Raw genomic sequence first — 13,381 nt, forward strand, 5'->3', positions numbered from 1 at the left:
TTTTTATAGATATGTTAATAGCAGTGATACTATAATTGTGAAAACTGGAAATAACAGAAATGATCAATAGTAGAAGAATGATTAAATGAAGAGAACGATATAAACATGACTGATATGTGATAAAGTTGATACATGCAAAGATTTAAATAAGACAATATTAAGTGCAAGAGATGATCCTAAAGTTTCAAGTACTATATAAGTAATATTTTATAGCTATGTGAAAATATTTATGCCCTAATAGAACTTGGTTATGAAATTTGAGGCATGAAAATAATTTTGCTTGTAATGCTTTCTAGGGACTTTAAAAAAAGATTTTATTTTGAAATCATTTCAAACTACAGAGAAGTTGCAAGAATGATGTAGAGACTTCCCCTTGACCCCATATACACTTTACTTGTATTCACTGATTTTTAACGCTTTCCCAGTTGTTTTATTATTCACTTTCTCTCCTTCCATATACACATATTGTTATTATTTTTTCTGAATCATTTGAGGATAGGTGGTATACGTTATACACATTTACACTATAATTTTTCAGAATGTCTTTCCTAAAAACAAGGGTATTCTCTTATATAACCACAGTACAATTATTAACATACTTTAAAAAAATCTATAGTCCCGATATTGTCCTTTCTAGCATTTCCCCCTCCACTTCAGGACCCAGTCCGAGATGATGTATTGAATTTAGTCATGTTGTCTCTTTAGTTTAGAAGAACTCCTCACCTTTCTTTGTCTTTTATGACATTGACATCTTTGAAGAATGTGGGCCAGTTATTTTATATTTCTCAATTGGGGTTTGTGTGATGTTTTCTCATACTAAGTTTTAGTTAATGCGGTGTTTGGTTGGAAAACCTCAAAAGGAGTGTCAAGGTATAGCATTTGGAGTCACGTGCTCTGCATCTGCTTCTCATTGGCTGTGTTCATGTCGATCATTCCATTGCAGTGTTGTCTGGGTTCTCCACAGCATAGTTACTACGTTCCCCTTATGTTTGATTCGCAATCTGAGGAGAGGTGCATTAAGTGCACATAAATATAATGTTTCTTATCCCACCCTCTACTATCTTTCTCAGTTCCTTTTTAAAGCCACAGTTCCCAAGCCTGATTTACATATACCATAGGTAACTTTGAGTGATTTTGCTCAAGTTGTCCCTTTGCCTATAATACCGCCATTCAAGCCTGTCTACGTTGTACCACAATTTAAGCCTATCTCAAAATGCTGTCTACATCCCTATCCTTAATTAGACTAATGTCTTCCTCTTAGACCTCCAGGAGCACTTTGTACTTTTCCTGGAACACATATTAACTTCTACTTGTGCTTGTAACTATCTGTGTACTTCCTTGATCCTAGTCACTAGACATCAAATGCCTGAGGGCATGGACTGTGCCGTAAACATTTCTGCATCCTCAGCTGGGCCTGGGAGAGGCCATCAATGGGAGACACGTGGTCAGTGTTTGTTCTCCAAATGCATATTTACTCCTACTACTCACCACTTCTGATGTGCTGCTTGAATACCCAATTGTGTATTTCCAGAAATCCTCAATTTCATCTCCTTAAGGTCTCTACATTTCCTGTTTAACAACATGTTGTTATTTTGCCCCTGGAGTAGGAATGGAAACTATTCAGTGTCTGTCATTGCTGTATTCTTAGCTCAGGTGTTAAGAAAAGTGTTGCTGAGTTACTTCCTTACTGTGAGGATTTGTATTTCGTATTTCTATCTAAGTCTCTTACTAGGGCACTGGGCCAGCTTCTTATTGCTTTGACAAGAAGGTATGATGAGGTCTGCTCTTCCTCTGGGGCATTTTTCTAACACTCATTAAGGATAACTTCTTATGTGTATTGATAGGAGAGTACATCCCTACCCAAAGATTCCCCTGTGTACGGGCTTTAGAAACTGAAAGTATAACCTGCCAAAATCACAGGAGTTAGGAGCCAAGATTATTAATTTCTTCAGATAATATTAATTTGTTCTGCCAAGACATGTAAGAACAGGCATTAATTTAGCTTGTAAGTTTAATGAACAATTGGAAGAACCAAAATTCTAAGTAGGTCAATCAAATCTTGTGGTACAACCAACTTGCAGTTATACTGGAAAAAGGTATCCAGACAAATGACACTGGGATGCTTGTTACTTTATGTAGGAAATGTACAAAACACATAAAATATTTTTTTTAAAGTTTAATTTTTGTAAGTTTTTGAAATCAATAAAACCATATCATTCTTCATAGCAGGGATTTTCTTTAACATAGGAGCTTACCTATTATTATTTTTTAAGTAAATTTTAAATTTTAGAATAGTTTTAGATTTCTAGAAAAGTTGCAAAGATAGTTCAGAGAACTCTCAGATACCTTCACCCAGTTTCCTCTATTGTCATCCCACATCGCTGTGTACATTTGTTGCAAGTTAGAAACCAGCACTGGTGTGAATTTATCCAGCCCTCCTCCCTGCTTCCACCTGCTTGATTTCCATGGAGTTTTACTTCCATATATGCATATAAGTGTTGATCAGATAGTTCCAGTTTAATAGTGAGCACATGTGATGTTTGTTTTTCCATTCTTGTTATACTTCACTTAGAAAAATGGTCTCCAGTTCCACCCAGGTTGTTACAAAAAGTATTAGTTCCCCATTTTTTTTTTTTATGGCTGAGTAGTAATCCATGGTGTGTGTGTGTGTGTGTGTATATACCACATTATATTAATCCGCTCTAATCCGCTCATGTATTGATGGCCACTTGGGTTGTGTTCACATCTTTGCAATTGTGAATTGTGCCGCTGTAAACATTCAAGTGCAGGTGTCTTTTTTATAAAATGACTTTTTTTTTTTCCTTTGGGTAAAAATGCCCAATAATGACATCGCTGGATCAAATGGTAGGTCTACTTTTAGTTCTTTGAGGTATCTCCATACTCCTTTCCATAGAGGTTGAACTAGTTTGCAGCCCCACCAACAATGTCTAAGAGTTCCTTTTTCTCCACATCCACACCGGTGCCTGTTGTTTTGGGACTCTTTGATAAAAGCCACTCTCACTGGAGTTAGGTGATATCTCATTGTGGTTTTGATTTGCATTTCCCTAATAATTAGAGATGTTGAGCATTTTTTCGTATATTTGTTGGCCATTAGTCTTCTTCTTTTGAAAAGCTTCTGTTCATGTCCTTTGCTCACTTTTTAATGGTGTTGTTTGATTTTTTTCTTGCTGTTTTGCTTGAGTTATTTTTTTATTTTTATTTTTTTGAGACAGAGTCTCACTCTGTTGCCCGGGCTAGGGTGCCGTGGCGTCAGCCTAGCTCACAGCAACCTCAAATGCCTGGGCTCAAGCAATCCTACTGCCTCAGCCTCCCGAGTAGCTGGGACTACAGGCATGTGCCACCATGCCCGGCTAATTTTTTCTATATATATTTTTAGTTGTCCAGCTAATTTCTTTCTATTTTTTTTAGAGACAGGGTCTCGCTCTTGCTCAGCCTGGTCTCGAACTCCCGAGCTCAAACAATCTGCCTGCCTCGGCCTCCCAGGGTGCTAGGATTACAGGCATGAGCCATGGCACCCGGCCTGCTTGAGTTCTTTACATAGTCTGGTTATCAGCTCTCTGTCAGATGTATAGCATGCAAATACTTTCTCCCATTCTGTAGGTTGTCTGTTCACTCTATTGATTGTTTCTTGGCTGTGCGGAAGCTTTTTAATTTGATCAGGTCCCATTTATTTTCACACTTATAACATTGACTCAAACTGTACAAGAACAATACACGTAACCAAAACATTTACAACCCTGTAATATTCTGGAAAAAAAAAAAAATCAATATACTTTCCCCTAAATACTTCAACATGCATATCATTAACTTCAGTTCAATATTGGTTTTCAGTATTTTCTTTTGATGAAAATTTACCTACAGCTTAATGTACAAATCATAAGAGTACATTTACTGAGTATGATGAGCTAAATTTTGTTTCCCCCCCCAAAAATTCATATGCTGAAGTCCTAATACCTGTACTGTAGAATGTGACTATATTTAATGATAGGGTCTTTAAAGAGATAATTGTGGTTAAATTAGTTTATTAGGGAGGATCCTAATTCAATATGACTGGTATCCTTAAAAGAAGAGGAGATTAGGACACAGAAACACACAGAGGTATGTCCACATAAAGACACAGGAAGAAGATGACCATCTACAGGCCAAGAAGAAAAGTCTAGCTCAGTGCCTTCCCTCATTGCCCTAAGAAGGAACCAACCCTGCTCACACCTCAGTCACTGACATACAGCCTCCATAATTTTAAGAAAATAAATTCTACTGTTAAAAAAAAAAAAAAAGAAACCAACATTGGTACATTATTATCAGCTACAATTAATACTTCATTCACATTTCACCAGTTTTTCTTCAATGTCCTTTTTTTATTCCAGGATCCCATATAGGCCAACCCATTACATTTAGTCATTATGTGTTGTGGTTTGAATGTTTGTCCTTTCCAAAACTCATGTTGAAATTCAGCTGGTGTTGTGATAATATTGGTAAGTGTGACCTTTAAGAGGTGCTTAGATCATGAGGGCTCCACCCTTATGAATGGACTAATGCCATTACCATGGGAGTGGGTTTGGCCCCTCTTGCTCTCTCTTGCCCTCCCTTTGCCCTTCTACCATGTGATACTTTCTGCCATGTTATGACACAGCAAGAAGGCCCTCACCAGATGCTGGCACCTTGATATTATACTTCCCAGCCTTCAGAATTGTAAGTCAATAAACTTTTGTTCATTTTGAATTACTTAGCCTGGAAGATTCTGTTATAGCAGCACAAATGGACTAAGACATACATAATGTCTCTGTAGCCTCCTCTGGTCTGTGATAGTTCCTCAAACTTTCCTGGTCTTTGATGATCTTGACAGTTTTGAGAAATACTGATCAGGATTTTTGCAGAATGTCCCTCAGTTTGGGTTTCTTCAATGTTTTTCTCATGGTTAGATGGAGGTCATGAGTTTTTGGAAGACCACAGACTGCAGTGCCATTCTCATCACACATTAAGGTTACATATTATCAACATGACATATCATGTTAATGTTAACCTTGATCACCTGGAAAAGATAGGTTTCTATACTGTAAAGTAATTTTTTCCTCCCTTTCCATACTCTACTCTTTGGAAGCAAGTCACTGTGCTCAGAAAGCCCTACAGAGGGTAAGTGGGTGGGAATATAAGTTTCACCTCTTGCAAAGGAGAGTATCTACATAAATTATTTGGAATTAATAGATTTGTCCCTTCTCCCCATTTATTTATTCAACCATTTATTTATATCAGTATGGGCTCATGGATCCCTATTATACTTTGAATTATAACCCAGTACTATGTTATTTATTTTGTTGTTCAAGTTGTTCCAGCTTTGGCCTCTGAAGACTCTCTCAGTTGGACTTTGTATCTCTTTAATGTGTCCCATCATTTTATTTTTTGAACACTTCTTTACTTTCTAATACTATGAGATCTCCAGGCTCATCTTATATATTTTCTGCCCCAGCTCTAGAATCAGCCATTTCTCCAAGGAGCCATGGTTTGTTTCATAGGAGAAGGGTATTAGAAACCAAAATCTGGTCCATATTTTGATAATATGATAATGAGTTTTGGAAATGATTATAAGAGATATGGAGAGGTAGAAAGCATAGACTTTGATGACAGCTATTGACTTTGAACCACAATTCTGCCATGATTAGGGTAATCAACCATCCTAGTTTGCCTGGGACTAAAGTTTCCAGAGATGTGGGGATTTCTGTGATAAAACAAGGATGAATTGGCTACACTAGTCATGGAATTGGTTATGTTTCTTGGTTGCAAGGAATAAAATCCAAATAAAGCTACCTCAGTTAAAAGGGAATTTAATGACTCATTTAACTGGGAAATCTAAGTAAGTAAGGGTTTCAGGCCAAGTTGGATCCTGGAATCAAATGATGTAATTAGGTCTCCTGCTGACCTCCATATTTCAGCTCTATTTCCCTCTATGTGTTGGTTCCTTTTTGGACTCTCTATGTGTAGAGGGAAAAGTGTGGGCTTTATTTAATGGAAAAGAACAATTGCCCTCATCCCATAGGACAGGGATCAAAACTGCAATGCCTAGAGGGAGGAGGCTGCTGGGAGGATGATAGGGAGTGATGAGAACATTAAGGGGAAGCTCTAGTCATGGTGCTATGCAGGAATGCAGGTTCACTATTGCCAGATATTCCAGTTCTTAAAGAGAAACCAGAATGTGAAACTCTGATTTTTAAATGTTGGCAATTAAAATTAAATTAAATTATTCAATTAAACAACAACAACGACAACAACATTGTTCATACTGAGAAAATATAATCATGGGGCATACAGCTTGTGGGTTACCAATTTGTAACATCTGCCTTTGGCAATCTAAGGCCATTTCCTGGCTGCCTCAGGGCATACTTGAGCACTTACAGAAGGTAGTTCACTTAGTGTTCTTAGGATACACTTACTGTTTTTGAAGATCGACCCTATTTAAGTTAATAATCACTAAATTCATCAAGTGCTGCTATGTGCCAGGCATTGTGCTAAGCAGTTTATACATTTCTTTTAATTCTTACAAGAACCCTATGAAATAATTACCATCATTATTATCATCACCATAACCTTTCTACAGATGAAGAAACTGAGAACAGAGAAGGTATTTATCTTCTTCAATGTCACATAGCTGGAGGGGCAAGGTAGAATTTATACCCTAGTAGCCTGACCGTAGTACTTAGATTCTTCACCCCTTCAAATGGCTGCAGATGCAGAGATATATCTTAGAGTCATAGGAGGTCAGAGATAGAAGGAACCTTGGATATCACCCAATATGTGAAACTCATTATTTTATAGGTGGGGAAATTGAGGCGGAAAACAAGGAGTGGCTTTGGTGAGTTCTTGTAGCCCATCAATGGATAAGCTGGAATAAGTCCAAAGCCCTTTTGCTGCACCATGAAGCTTCTGGGACTTGCTAACTACAAAGACTGAAAGTCCATGGTGGGTTTTACAAAGCATTCTAAAGTCTTGACAAATTATCCCTGCCACTGCTGTTTTTGAATTGACATGTTCTTCATCTCTCATACACCAGGCTCTTCAGAAAGGGAAATATTTTCTTGTCTTTTTAGCCAGGAAAGAAGATTACAACAATTATTTTTCTCTAAATTGATCATTTCATCCATAAGCTCAGCCATCACTACGATTTGAGGGAGAGGCTGAAGGGGGCGGGGAGGATATTTTATAACTATGATAAATATCTACCTTCTAAGGTCTTTCTATCAATTCCTAAGAGATATGCCATCAAGAAGCCTTGAAAGCTGCATTTTGTCTACATAGACAAATGGTCATAATGAGCAGTTTCAGAAACACTGAATTCCAGTGTGTGATTTCTTAAAAATATGTACATATGAATTTAACAGATATGTACAGATGGCCTTTTATGTGCAAAAAATTTTGCTGAGTCCTTTAGGGATATAAAAATAAGACATGATCCCTGTCTTCACAGAGCTTATTACATGGTAAAGAAGGCAGATATATAAGTCTTTAATTATAATAGAATAAAATAAGAGCCACAAAAAATATTGAGGAACTACTGATAAAAAAACACAGACAAACACAATCAAATTCAACTCAGAGGATCAGGGAAGACATTCCAAGATTTGGAATGGACCTTGAAGGTTGGCCAGATTTCAGTAGTTATAGTTGGCAATGAAAGCTCTGCAGGCAAAAGGAAGAGCATAAGCAAGAACATAAAGGCGAGAAACACAGGGCGTATCTAGAAAACATGTAGTTACAAGCTTGGTCATACTGTGGAGTGCTCTGCCTGCCAGGCTAAAGAGCCTGCTTTACTCAATAAGCATGAGGGGTCTTTTGTAGGCTTTTATAATCTATAGGCTTTATTATAGGTAAGTGACACCATCAGGGATGTTCTTTGGAAGGTGAACTTTGCAGGGTTCAAGTGGGAGGGGACTGAAGGGAACAGACCTCCAAAGAAGCTACTGTGGGGTTCTCAGTGAGAGCCAGTGCCGGCCTGGACAAGCTGTCTGGCAGTGGGAGTAGAAAGGATGTTGAAGGACATTGTGGAAGTAGTCTTTGGGACATGAGAGGGAGGTAAAAAAAAATAATTAAGAATGATTTCTTTAGTTTGGAGCCTCAATAACGGAAGAATGGTGGCATTATACAAACAGGGAAGAAAGGGAGAAGAACTGGTGTGGAATAGAAGATGAGGGAGTTTCGAATTGTTTATCATAAGTAGTCAACTGGTTATCAAGGAAGATAAGTACATTGGGTCTGGGTTTCTGGTGTGAGTGTAGCTCACAGATTAGGTTTGGTAGTTATTTGCACAGGAATAGGAGAATAGGGTAACTGTTTATCATATACCTGTTATTTTCTGGTTCCTGGACAAGTTTCTTTACATATGTGGCATCTGAACACATAACAACACCATGAAACAGACCCAGAGAGGTTGTTTGGTTTGCTTGTGCTCTCAGAGCTCATTCTGAGGACCTACTGAGGACCTACTATGAGCCAGACTCTGCTCTAGTAAGTGGCAAAACTTAGGTCAAGTCTGTCTTTCTATACAAGGAAATGAGAGATAGATTAGATTTAGAAGGGAAGAAATATAAGGTGAAAAGAAGATGACACAATGTTGGAAAATACCAAGCTCTGGAGAGTTAGGGGAAAGGCCCGGAAGAAAACACATCAGGTGCAGGTAAAGGGAAAAAGGGGATGAGGATAGCATCATGTCTGAGAAAAGGACAGAGAGCTAGAAGTGGAAGGAAGAAACATTCATCCAGCCAACAGTGTCAAAAGTTGCAGAAAGATCAAGGACATGTAAAATGAGCAAAATTGGTGGTGAGTTGATTAGATGAATTCCAGCAAAGTGAGGAGAAAGTAACATTGGCATTGTAGTGTTCATAGAAGTCAGATTTCATGGAAATAAGGAATAAGTTGGGTGAAGAAATGGGGGCAATGGGGCAATGGGCAGAGATAGTTTGGTAAACAAGGGGAAAGAGAGGTAGTGATTGACTAAGTGGGAAGGGTAGGACACCAAGGGGCCGGGGATTCTAGGGAGGGAGTGAATTGTCTGATCACTGTACCAGGCTGGAAAGAGAGGCAATTCAAGCTGAAGTGAGATAGATTATGGGATTGTGGGCTATTGTGAGGATCAAAAGGCAGTGGGGGTGAAAATGGGAAAGTTGGGGAGATGGCAGGTTATGATCTTAATGGGTGAACTGAATTTCAGTTTGATACCTTAGAAATGGGGCAATGTGAAGAAAGCTAAAGTTGGCTACATTGAAAGGAGGCTGAGATGGAGTGAAGATGGAGTTTTCCAGAATTGAAGAGGAGGAAGGCCAGTGTCCTGGCAGGGTCATCAATAGGTTGGATCTTCCCAAAGATGATGGAGAGGGACTGAATATGGAGGAAGACAGGGAACCTGGTTCTCAATGGGAGAGAATCCTTCATTTCTATGAACAGTCAAGAAGAAGGATGACAGATAATTGGGAAATCAGATGGCCTTCACCTGACATGAGGAAAGGTTATTAAATAAAAGTTTTGGAATACAGGGCAATCAGTATGAGAAGTGTGTGAAGAAAGCATAGAGAGTACTTATTCACATTAGAAAAGAGATCTATAGGATACATTAAAGAGGTAGATTAAATAAAATAAGATGATCAATAGCTAGAGTATGTTTGGATGAAGATGCTGACACAAGTAGAAAGAGACAAGTGGATGACAGAAACAGAGATGTGAGAGAGGATGGAGGGCATGGGAAGTCCTGAAAATGTGTAATGGGAACACTGGCTGGATTACAGATCTGCGTGTGCCTTAAAGAGGTTCTAACCCTAACTGCTATAAACAAACATAGCTCAACTATGTCATGCCATATAAATATTTTGGAATACAGCATGGAGCAATTGTACAACAATGCCGGGAATGCTTATTTGTATTGACTAATCAAGGAACAATGAACCTGAAAAGGTCAGGGGAGTTTCTTTTTCTTAATGGAAGAAATGTCTTTCATACATCAACATTGTTTTGGAAGTTTGGTAGCTATATAAATAATTCTGTGCCCTGGAGGAGTAATTCTCACTTTTTTTTTTTTTTTTTTTGTAATTTAACATTCTTTGAAATGCTGTAGAATTTTTTAAAATTTCCATTTTGCTTGGATAACTGCCATGCCAACTTTTAAAAAGTGCAGAATAGTTGTATATGTGTGTGTGTATCAGGGGGTTAATAAGAAAACAGCTTAGATTTGGAGGAATTTTTCCCCAGACAAACCAACTTTTAAAATAACTCATTTTCTTCTGAATTGCAGAACCCTCCTATGGTTATAAGTGAACAGGGTTGTGTTCATGGAGTTGATACCACACAGGATCTGGCATTGGACACCCTGCATGTAAGACCAGCCTTACTACATATTAATGGAATGACTTGGTCAAGCTACTTAACTTTCTTTAGCTTCAACTTCATTTACAAAATGTGAATGAAAACAACACCTTCCCAGAGATCACACACGAGGATAAAGTGAGGTAAGTTCTCTATGCCTCAGAGGATAGGGTCCTGGGAGATTACAGGTGTGATGATTCTCCTTTTGGGGTAATTCAAAGTGCATCAGCATTTCAGAACTTATGATCTAGGTTATGTCTATACTTTCTTAGCTGAGTCTCTGGAATGAACACAGAACAAAAGCATAGTGCTTATTTAAAGGGAAAGTAGGAAAAGTCTTCACAGGCTACTGAGGGGTAAACTCACAACGGGATTCTAAGTGAGGGCTCCTTGGGTGGTTGTCCTCATCCTCCACACTCTGCTCCTGACTCCCTTCTTGAGAGAAGATGCCAGTTCCTCCTCATTATTACGAGATTAGCCCTGATTTAAGAAGCCCGTTTTCCAGACAAGATCAGGATTCAGCTTTCATTTAAAGCAGGTCTTTGGTCCAGAGCTCTGATTTTGACTCCAAACTGAGTATTTTACCCTGGGGTTTTTTGGTTTTTTCTTTTTCTTTTTTTTTTTTTTTTTTTGAGACAGAGTCTCGCTTTGTTGCCCAGGCTAGAGTGAGTGTGGTGGCGTCAGCCTAGCTCACAGCAACCTCAAACTCCTGGGTGATCCTACTGCCTCAGCCTCCCGAGTAGCTGGGACTACAGGCATGCGCCACCATGCCTGGCTAATTTTTTCTATATATATTTTATTTCTATATATATATTTTCTATATATATTTTAGTTGGCCAGATAATTTCTTTCTATTTTTAGTAGAGACGAGGTCTCGCTCTTGCTCAGGCTGATCTCGAACTCCTGACCTTGAGTGATCCACCTGCCTCGGCCTCCCAGAGTGCTAGGATTACAGGCGTGAGCCACCGCGCCCAGCCTTACCCTGGGGTTTTTAAGATCAGTTCTGACTCAGTGGTTAGGAAGGCAGCTCCAGAGTGGCCTTCTAACTCTTTCTCTAGGCCTTTCCTACTTCAAGTCTGCATTTGTCTGGGAGTTGTTCTAAGTTTTTGGACATAGAGAAGAGGAATTAAGAAATTAGCTTTAAGTTTGCCAATTAGGTTTCTAAATAAGATTATCCTTTTTATAAGATTAGAGGATTATTCCAAAGAATACCTAGACATTTTACCAGCCATGAAAGAGTTATGCATATCTTACCTATTTCTCCTTTTTCCCCCTCTCTTCCCTTCCTTTCCCTTTCTTTCTTCTCCTTTTCCTTCCCTTCTCTTTTCTCATTTATCTATTATTTATGTATCTATCTAGCCATCTTTGTGTCTGTCTAATATATCCATCATCTATATGTCATGTGTCTTTGTCTACTTATTATTGTTCTGTTGTGGTGCGAATGGGAACAAAGGGTGACAAGAAAGCAGTAATTGTCTGAAGTCTCAAGTCTCAAGTGTTATTGGAGTTTGTTTGAAATGTTGCATGAAGGCAGTTCAATCATACCTAGCTTGTATCATTTGTTGAAATAATGGTCCAGGAAGAAGAGGACTTTTCTGGGGTTCAAAGAGACACAATTCAGGGTAATAGAACCTGAAAAATGGAGGAAAGGAAACTTAGTTAAAGATGAGACTAGATTCTAGATGATCAAAAACAAAACAAAATACCAAAAAAAAAAAAAAAAGAACCCCCCCCCACCAATTATAACTCCCTTTCCCCCTCCACCAGGGGAGACTAGTGTCCCCATAATGAATCTGACCCCTCACTTGATCTCATTTTCCAGTTGCCACAAAACTTTCTGTTCCAAGACAGATTATGGCCCTTCTGTCTGTACCTCCCACCTGGGGGAGCAACCAGTGGCCCCACTGGTGCTCAGGCTGTGACAACACTGCAATGAAGAGAGAGAACAGGACCTGGAGGTCTCGACAGCAGCTAGTGCTTCCAAAGAGGTGGCTCCTCCCCAGCCAGCACTGCTCACTGAACAGCCTCAGCCCACGATGAGCTGTTCCCCTGGGAGGCCATCTTCCATTCCTCAGGCCCAGACACCCCTGGTGAGATGGAGGAATAATCAATGAGCCCACACCTCCTAGCTAAATACTCTGATGACACTGGTTACTCACCTTCCTCTAGGTTTCCAGGACTTCTCCCGACACACCCCACATTCCAGCAACCGCAGTTAGCACCAGAAGTCCAATCCTCCCAGGTCATTATCACATGTTGCTTATCTCCACGCTGCTTTCTACCTCCCCTAGTCGGCTATGTCTTCTATAGCCGTGTAATCTCAAACTCCTCCACTGCACTCTGGAATTCCTGGTTTTCTATCAGTAAACTCTCCTATGTTCCAAGACTCTTTTCTGAACATTTGCTTTCCCTTCTCTAACTGAATTGTGGCTGTCCCCTGATGAAACTGCTTTCCTAGAAGCAGTTTCCTTTCAAATGGAAGATGTCTTTTCCTTCAACCCCTCATTTGCCTCAGAATCTGTAGGTAGAATAGATAGATATCTTTTTGCTTCCTGTTGATCCTTCTAAACCATCTGTCCTTCTTTTGACTTTGAAAATCCAAGCTCATTAAGCTCATGTCTTTAGACTTTACTACCTAATATCTCTCCTAATAGATGCCACCTTCCAGAATCTCTTTGCTATCTTCCATCTTTCTTTGATGACTTTATCATCTGGTTTGCTGTGTTGGTTTCCTCCATTATTCCTATAATCAATCTTGTCATTTTTGCTATCTTTGCAGATGATCCATGCAACACCCTGGTCTCTCAATTTCTTGAATTTCTCTACTCCAATAATCTCCTCCACTCCACTTCCACCAGCCACTGCCATTCCCATGGCTACACCATAGACACATTATTAGTAGTCATTCCCAATAGCCTCACCTCCTTCAAAATCTCTGGACAGCAAGCATTATTCTGTCATCTGACCACATCTTGAGTTTCCCTCTTACTTGTACCAGTTCTCTTGGAATGCTTCT

At 39.2% G+C, this 13,381-nt stretch overlaps 1 long non-coding RNA gene across 1 annotated transcript in view; it reads left to right on the top strand.

Annotated features, from left to right (window-relative positions):
* The first annotated feature begins 6,854 nt into the window (after nt 1–6,854).
* LOC138399025 (uncharacterized) overlaps nt 6,855–13,381 on the top strand; it is a 30,563-nt gene continuing 24,036 nt past the window's right edge. The window contains exons 1-2 of the long non-coding RNA XR_011236078.1: nt 6,855–6,975; nt 10,295–10,508. This is a non-coding gene — a long non-coding RNA (uncharacterized lncRNA). The remainder of the gene's footprint in view (nt 6,976–10,294; nt 10,509–13,381) is intronic.

This window comes from Eulemur rufifrons, chromosome 18 (assembly GCF_041146395.1).
Source record: "Eulemur rufifrons isolate Redbay chromosome 18, OSU_ERuf_1, whole genome shotgun sequence".
NCBI classification, from domain to species: domain Eukaryota; kingdom Metazoa; phylum Chordata; class Mammalia; order Primates; family Lemuridae; genus Eulemur; species Eulemur rufifrons.